This window comes from Procambarus clarkii, chromosome 59, assembly GCF_040958095.1.
Source record: "Procambarus clarkii isolate CNS0578487 chromosome 59, FALCON_Pclarkii_2.0, whole genome shotgun sequence".
Lineage (NCBI taxonomy): Eukaryota > Metazoa > Arthropoda > Malacostraca > Decapoda > Cambaridae > Procambarus > Procambarus clarkii.
This window is the reverse complement of record NC_091208.1, coordinates 20680782-20688462: the sequence shown is the minus strand read 5'-3', so window position 1 is coordinate 20688462 and position 7681 is coordinate 20680782.

The window sequence follows — 7681 nt, the reverse complement described above, 5'->3', positions numbered from 1 at the left end:
TCCAGACACTTTTTATTACTTTTATTATTATTATTATTATTATTATTATTAAAAAGATAATATACTTACCAACTGCATGTTAAAAAAAAATTCTAGAAGTATTAATAATAAGAATGAGTTTAATGAGTGGTGTATGAGGACTACGATAGCCAGCTGAAGGGTGAGTGATGAGGGACTCATCAGGAGTCCATCAGGAGTTGGGACCTGTAGATCCCCTTTTGGGTACAGACTCCGTTCCCATACTACGGGCGCACCATAGCCCGTGCTACTTGGAACGTTTTGTTCCAAGTCTATGGAACATTTTGTTCCAAGTGGAACAAACACTTGGAACATTTTGTTCCAAGTGGAACAAACACTTGGAACATTTTGTTCCAAGTGGAACAAACACTTGGAACATTTTGTTCCAAGTAGCGAATCTTAAACAACAACAACAACAACCCCTCATTACCCAGACTCCAGCACACCACCACGTGGGGAGATGCTGACCTTCCCCTGCCCATGAGTACCTTGTTTTTAAGTAAGGCACTACGGGCTCACCATAGCCCGTGCAACTTGGAACTTTTCGTTCCAGGTAGCGAATCTTTAACAACAACAAACCTTGTTTCTTGCCCTCCCCTCTCACTTGCCTACTCTCACCCTCTTTCCTGCATCACCTCTCACTAATCTTGGTGCTTTCTCCCATTTCCCACGTGCTCCAATCCTCCATTCCATGCTCTTACTCATCCCCATCCCATGTACGTTTTCGACTGTCCATTCCCCACTCTTCCTCATCCCACGTGCCTCATTCTCCTGCTCCACCTGTTCCATGTGTTATCTCCACCTATCCCTTGTGCTCCTCCACCTCTCCCATGTGCCTCTCCACCTCTCCCATGTGCTCCTCCACCTCTCCCATGTGCCTTTCCACCTCTCCCATGTGCTCCTCCACCTCTCCCATGTGCCTCTCCACCTCTCCCATGTGCTCCTCCACCTCTCCCATGCTCCCCTCCACCTCTCCTATGTGCCCCTCCACCTCTCCCATGTGCCTCTCCACCCATCCCATGCTCCACCCATTCGCAGCCCCCCATCCTCCTGCCCCCCCTCCCTTCAAAGTGTTTTCCGGAGTTATCTGGTTCGGGGCTCCGGTTGTGCCTCAGTGCCGGATATTAGCCTTCAGCCTCCTGGCTAATTTGAGTGGAGTTGTAAACCTTGTGTCGGGGCCATGGGTGTGTCGGGCCATGGGTGTGTGTCGGGGCCATGGGTGTGTCGGGCCATGGGTGTGTCGGGCCATGGGTGTGTCGGGCCATGGGTGTGGAGGGCCATGGGTGTGTCGGGCCATGGGTGTGTGTCGGGGCCATGGGTGTGTCGGGCCATGGGTGTGTGTCGGGGCCATGGGTGTGTCGGGCCATGGGTGTGTCGGGCCATGGGTGTGTCGGGGCCATGGGTGTGTCGGGCCATGGGTGTGTGTCGGGGCCATGGGTGTGTCGGGCCATGGGTGTGTCGGGCCATGGGTGTGTGTCGGGGCCATGGGTGTGTCGGGCCATGGGTGTGTGTCGGGGCCATGGGTGTGTCGGGCCATGGGTGTGTCGGGCCATGGGTGTGTGTCGGGGCCATGGGTGTGTCGGGGCCATGGGTGTGTCGGGCCATGGGTGTGTGTCGGGGCCATGGGTGTGTGTCGGGGCCATGGGTGTGTGTCGGGCCATGGGTGTGTGTCGGGGCCATGGGTGTGTCGGGGCCATGGGTGTGTCGGGCCATGGGTGTGTCGGGCCATGGGTGTGTGTCGGGGCCATGGGTGTGTCGGGGCCATGGGTGTGTCGGGCCATGGGTGTGTGTCGGGGCCATGGGTGTGTGTCGGGGCCATGGGTGTGTGTCGGGGCCATGGGTGTGTGTCGGGGCCATGGGTGTGTGTCGGGCCATGGGTGTGTGTCGGGGCCATGGGTGTGTCGGGGCCATGGGTGTGTCGGGCCATGGGTGTGTCGGGGTCATGGGTGTGTCGGGCTACGAGTGTCGTAATACAGTGTACCGTGGTGGGCATCATAAGGCGTCGTGCAGGTCGTGGAGGGGTGGTCGTACTCCCTCCATGTGTCGTGGAGGGGTGGTCGTACTCCCTCCATGTGTCGTGGAGGGGTGGTCGTACTCCCTCCATGTGTCGTGGAGGGGTGATCGTACTCCCTCCATGTGTCGTGGAGGGGTGATCGTCCCTCCATGTGTCGTGGAGGGGTGGTCGTCCCTCCATGTGTCGTGGAGGGGTGATCGTACTCCCTCCATGTGTCGTGGAGGGGTGATCGTCCCTCCATGTGTCGTGGAGGGGTGGTCGTACTCCCTCCATGTGTCGTGGAGGGGTGATCGTCCCTCCATGTGTCGTGGAGGGGTGGTCGTACTCCCTCCATGTGTCGTGGAGGGGTGGTCGTACTCCCTCCATGTGTCGTGGAGGGGTGATCGTACTCCCTCCATGTGTCGTGGAGGGGTGATCGTCCCTCCATGTGTCGTGGAGGGGTGGTCGTCCCTCCATGTGTCGTGGAGGGGTGATCGTACTCCCTCCATGTGTCGTGGAGGGGTGGTCGTCCCTCCATGTGTCGTGGAGGGGTGATCGTACTCCCTCCATGTGTCGTGGAGGGGTGGTCGTCCCTCCATGTGTCGTGGAGGGGTGGTCGTACTCCCTCCATGTGTCGTGGAGGGGTGGTCGTACTCCCTCCATGTGTCGTGGAGGGGTGATCGTAATCCCTCCATGTGTCGTGGAGGGGTGGTCGTACTCCCTCCATGTGTCATGGAGGGGTGGTCGTACTCCCTCCATGTGTCGTGGAGGGGTGGTCGTCCCTCCATGTGTCGTGGAGGGGTGGTCGTACTCCCTCCATGTGTCGTGGAGGGGTGGTCGTACTCCCTCCATGTGTCATGGAGGGGTGGTCGTACTCCCTCCATGTGTCGTGGAGGGGTGATCGTACTCCCTCCATGTGTCGTGGAGGGGTGGTCGTCCCTCCATGTGTCGTGGAGGGGTGGTCGTCCCTCCATGTGTCGTGGAGGGGTGGTCGTCCCTCCATGTGTCGTGGAGGGGTGATCGTCCCTCCATGTGTCGTGGAGGGGTGGTCGTACTCCCTCCATGTGTCGTGGAGGGGTGGTCGTCCCTCCATGTGTCGTGGAGGGGTGGTCGTCCCTCCATGTGTCGTGGAGGGGTGGTCGTCCCTCCATGTGTCGTGGAGGGGTGATCGTCCCTCCATGTGTCGTGGAGGGGTGGTCGTACTCCCTCCATGTGTCGTGGAGGGGTGGTCGTCCCTCCATGTGTCGTGGAGGGGTGATCGTCCCTCCATGTGTCGTGGAGGGGTGGTCGTACTCCCTCCATGTGTCGTGGAGGGGTGGTCGTCCCTCCATGTGTCGTGGAGGGGTGGTCGTCCCTCCATGTGTCGTGGAGGGGTGGTCCTCCCTCCATGTGTCGTGGAGGGGTGGTCGTCCCTCCATGTGTCGTGGAGGGGTGGTCGTCCCTCCATGTGTCGTGGAGGGGTGGTCGTCCTCCCTCCATGTGTCGTGGAGGGGTGGTCGTACTCCCTCCATGTGTCGTGGAGGGGTGGTCGTACTCCCTCCATGTGTCGTGGAGGGGTGGTCGTACTCCCTCCATGTGTCGTGGAGGGGTGGTCGTACTCCCTCCATGTGTCGTGGAGGGGTGGTCGTACTCCCTCCATGTGTCATGGAGGGGTGGTCGTCCCCCCATGTGTCATGGAGGGGTGGTCGTCCCTCCATGTGTCATGGAGGGGTGGTCGTCCCTCCATGTGTCATGGAGGGGTGATCGTCCCTCAATGTGTCGTGGAGGGGTGGTCGTCCTCCCTCCATGTGTCGTGGAGGGGTGGTCGTCCTCCCTCCATGTGTCATGGAGGGGTGGTCGTACTCCCTCCACTCCACGACAAGCCACACATCTCAGGCCATCTATGCAACACCAACTTTCAACCCACTAAAAACCTGAATGTACTTCAAACATTTCCAAACATTTCCAAACATTTCCTAATGAATCGTGTTGAATATAAATGTATTGTTTCCTCAGCTTGCAAAACTGTTCCTTTTTTTTTGCAACTCATCAACTGCGCAAGAGATCTCTCAATCAATGCAATGTAAACCCCAATCTTGCCTCTGCCTTTGCACGCTGTCAACAAAGATAACTGATTAATTTTACGATGTATTACCTTCGTTATCATCAGAATGTGAGGTACAGGCGCCCTTGTTGTAGGATAAAACGCGCCCAGACCGTTCTCAATCAATGCAAGGCAAACTTTGGCTTTTATTTACGCTTAAAAACCGTCGTTAAAAGTACCTTATTACTCCAGTGGTACTTCTCCCTCTTACTTTGTACATTATATACCTTAAATCTATTTTTGAACGTGTGTGTATGCATTTAATCTCTTTCTTTAATTCCTGTTGCGTTTATTTAAAGAATGAGAAAAGAAAAGGAGAGAGAGAGAGAGAGAGAGAGAGAGAGAGAGAGAGAGAGAGAGAGAGAGAGAGAGAGAGAGAGAGAGAAAGAGAGAGAGAGAGAGAGAGAGAGAGAGGGAGAGAGAGAGACAGACAGACAGACAGACAGACAGACAGACAGACAGACAGACAGACAGACAGACAGACAGACAGACAGACAGACAGACAGACAGACAGAGGATGAGAGCAAGAGAGCAACCATTGTATGAGCAAGGGTCACTACAGCTCCTGGTTACCCGTACACCGTCTCCCCAAGCTGCTGGAAATCCATAACCTCCTTTTTATTGTCAAGGAATTTGGAATTGAAATCCTATTTTTATTTCAGATGATATCCAACTCAGCTCTGGAACGTGACTGCAATTTGACCTAAAACTAATTGGAGCCCAAGTGGAATTAGACTGGAATGCCACTGAAATCTAACTAAATACTGGATGAAATCGTCTAACTTTACTTCAACTCGAATGTGGGCCGGGTCGTAGGCTGGATACTGACTGGAACTAGCCTCAAATAGTACGGTGCCATGGCTAGAACCTGACTGGAATATAACTGGAATACAAGTACAGTCTAGTTTTACACCTGGATGAAATTAGAGCAAAAGATATTTGCGTTCAGTTGACGGGAACTTAAATGGAGTCCGACTCCATTCTACGTACCAAAATCAAGTCAATGAAGCTTGGAACTTTCCCCGTAGAAGGTGTAAATAAAGAAAGTTAAACTCTCTTGATGGATCTTGGTTGCAAATCTTGTGTAGAAGAAAGTACGTCAATGAGTAGGAAAAGAAAGCAGGTGATGGGAAGCTACGGAGGATAATACGTTATGGGTTTCCGTGTTTCCAATCCAATTTACTTTATATTATAACACGCAGCCAGAAGTTATTTCCTCATTCCGGAAGCCTTATTCCGCTAACCGGAGTGCAGATGTCACAAGTCGTTTCCTCTCTACACTTCAGGCTTCCTCCTATCACCAGTAGCTGTCGTTGCCTTTCTAACAACCAGTTACAGGCTGTCGTCTCTCCAAATAACCAGTTAAAGGCTGTTGTCTGCTCTCCTAGAATCATTTGCAGTAACTCTGTCTTCCCTCACTCGTATTCAGTCTGTGTTACTGACTCACTTGAGGACACCACCTCACACTAACCACTTGAAGACCCTTCCTCACACTTCAAGTTCAAGTTCAAGTATGTTTATTGAGATAAGCAATAAATACAACTCAAAGGGATAGAGTAGCTTAGGCTATTTCTACCCCCCTTCCTCACACTAACCAGCCTTTAAGTTGGGTCAAGTGGTTGCGACCCTTGGACGCTGCTTCCTCACTGATACCAGGAGCTGGACGCCCCCAACTGGTGTTCCCCCGCTCAGACATGCCATAGTGGACCTTCACACGCTTCTAACTTTCTCTCACAAATTACACTTAAATGTTAACTGAATCACTGTTTTCTTTTATTGTGTTAGTTAGCCGTTGTATCAGAATCACTGCGTACACACACACACACACACACACACACACACACACACACACACACACACACACACACACACACACACACACACACACACACACACACACACACTGGTATCCTGCAGGCAAGGGTCTCTCTCGCTGCCTGCTTACCTCCTTCAGGTAAAGAGTACCGTTACCTCGGCAACCAGGCATATTCCTCCCCCCGTCATAAAGGTCTCGTGCCTCGAAAAATAACAAATCTCTCATTAGATGACCTTTTCCATTCCCGAGTTTTATGTGTGCAGGCATCTGAGGGCCCCGCCTCGGGCTGTACTCCTGCAGACCCCTTCCAGAGTTAAATGGAAAAGACTTGCAACTTGCCTACATTTCTGTTCCACTGTTATTCTCTCCGGTGCTGTACAGGGGCCAGATTCACGAAGCAGTTACGTAAGTACTTACGAACGTGTACGTCTTTCCTCAAGCTTTGACGGCTTTGGTTACATTTTTTAAACAGTTGACAAGCGTGAAAACTTCTCTATCAACTGTTGTTATTGTTATAAACAGCCTCCTGGTGCTTCGGAGCTCATTAACTGTTGAATAATTGTAAACAAACCCGCCAAACATTGAGAAAAAAACTGTACTGGTTCGTAAGTGCTTGCGTAACTGCTTCGTTAATCTGGCCCCAGGTGAGTCCATATCAACCGCAAGACTGAAAAATACTATCAGTTGTCTGACGTTGTTGACCGAAAGATATGTGACTTGTGCGTCCAGATTTAGACTATATGTGGTAGAACTACATGTGGTTACATGTTGAGACTTGTAGAGGCGCGATATGTGGAAGGAGTTCCTGTCACAAGGAAGATTAGGAAGAGGAGTAAGAAGATTAGGCATAGCAGGAAAAAGAAAGTACGAAGAGGAAGATTGGGGGAAAGGAGAACGAGGAGACAGAACAGGAGACAGCGGTGATTCCCAAAGCCCTCAAAAAAAAAAAAATCATAAAATCAATGACTTAATCTACATTTGTAATAGACCAAAATACTGACGTTTGACTCCCTGCTGAATCCTCGCTCTGGTCAACACACATTTGTATATGTTAGAACTGACAGTAAAATACGGAGAGCTGACAGACAAACAGGCATTAAAAACAGGCTTTTAACCCTGTCGTAGCTCAGTCGATTAAGGCAGTGTCTGGGATGCTCCCGGACGCAGGTTCGAATCCTCGTCACGGCCCTTGTGGATTTGTTCTGGCATAAGAACTAGTGGCAAACAGGCATTAGAACTAACAGACGAACAGGCATTAGAACTAACAGACGAACAGGCATTAGAACTAACAGACGAACAGGCATTAGAACTAACAGACGAACAGGCATTAGAACTAACAGACGAACAGGCATTAGAACTAACAGACTCTTTAACATAACACATTCAAACTAATTACCCTAACCTAACCTGTCATAGTAGATGAACACTAAAAACAAAAGCGATTTGTTTGTTTACAAACTCATCAAGTTGTTATACTTCCACTCCAGCAACCGTATGCACTTAGAAAAAAGGTTTAAATGGTTGATAAGTGGGAAGACAAAAGTGGAACCCTCCCAAGGACAGTGAGTCAATTCATCCTTTGTGGAGGAGAGGGAGAGAGAGCTTTTGCCTCCAGCATATATCCTCAATGTTGACTTGGCAGTTCTCTGAGCGCTGGCCCGTCGCAAATCACAGCTGAGTGGGGCTGGCGGTGTCCCCCCATGATTCTGGTACAGTGTTGTTCATTTTGCGTCGTGTGAGCCCGGAGGATGGGGCGTGTTGAGGAGTGTGA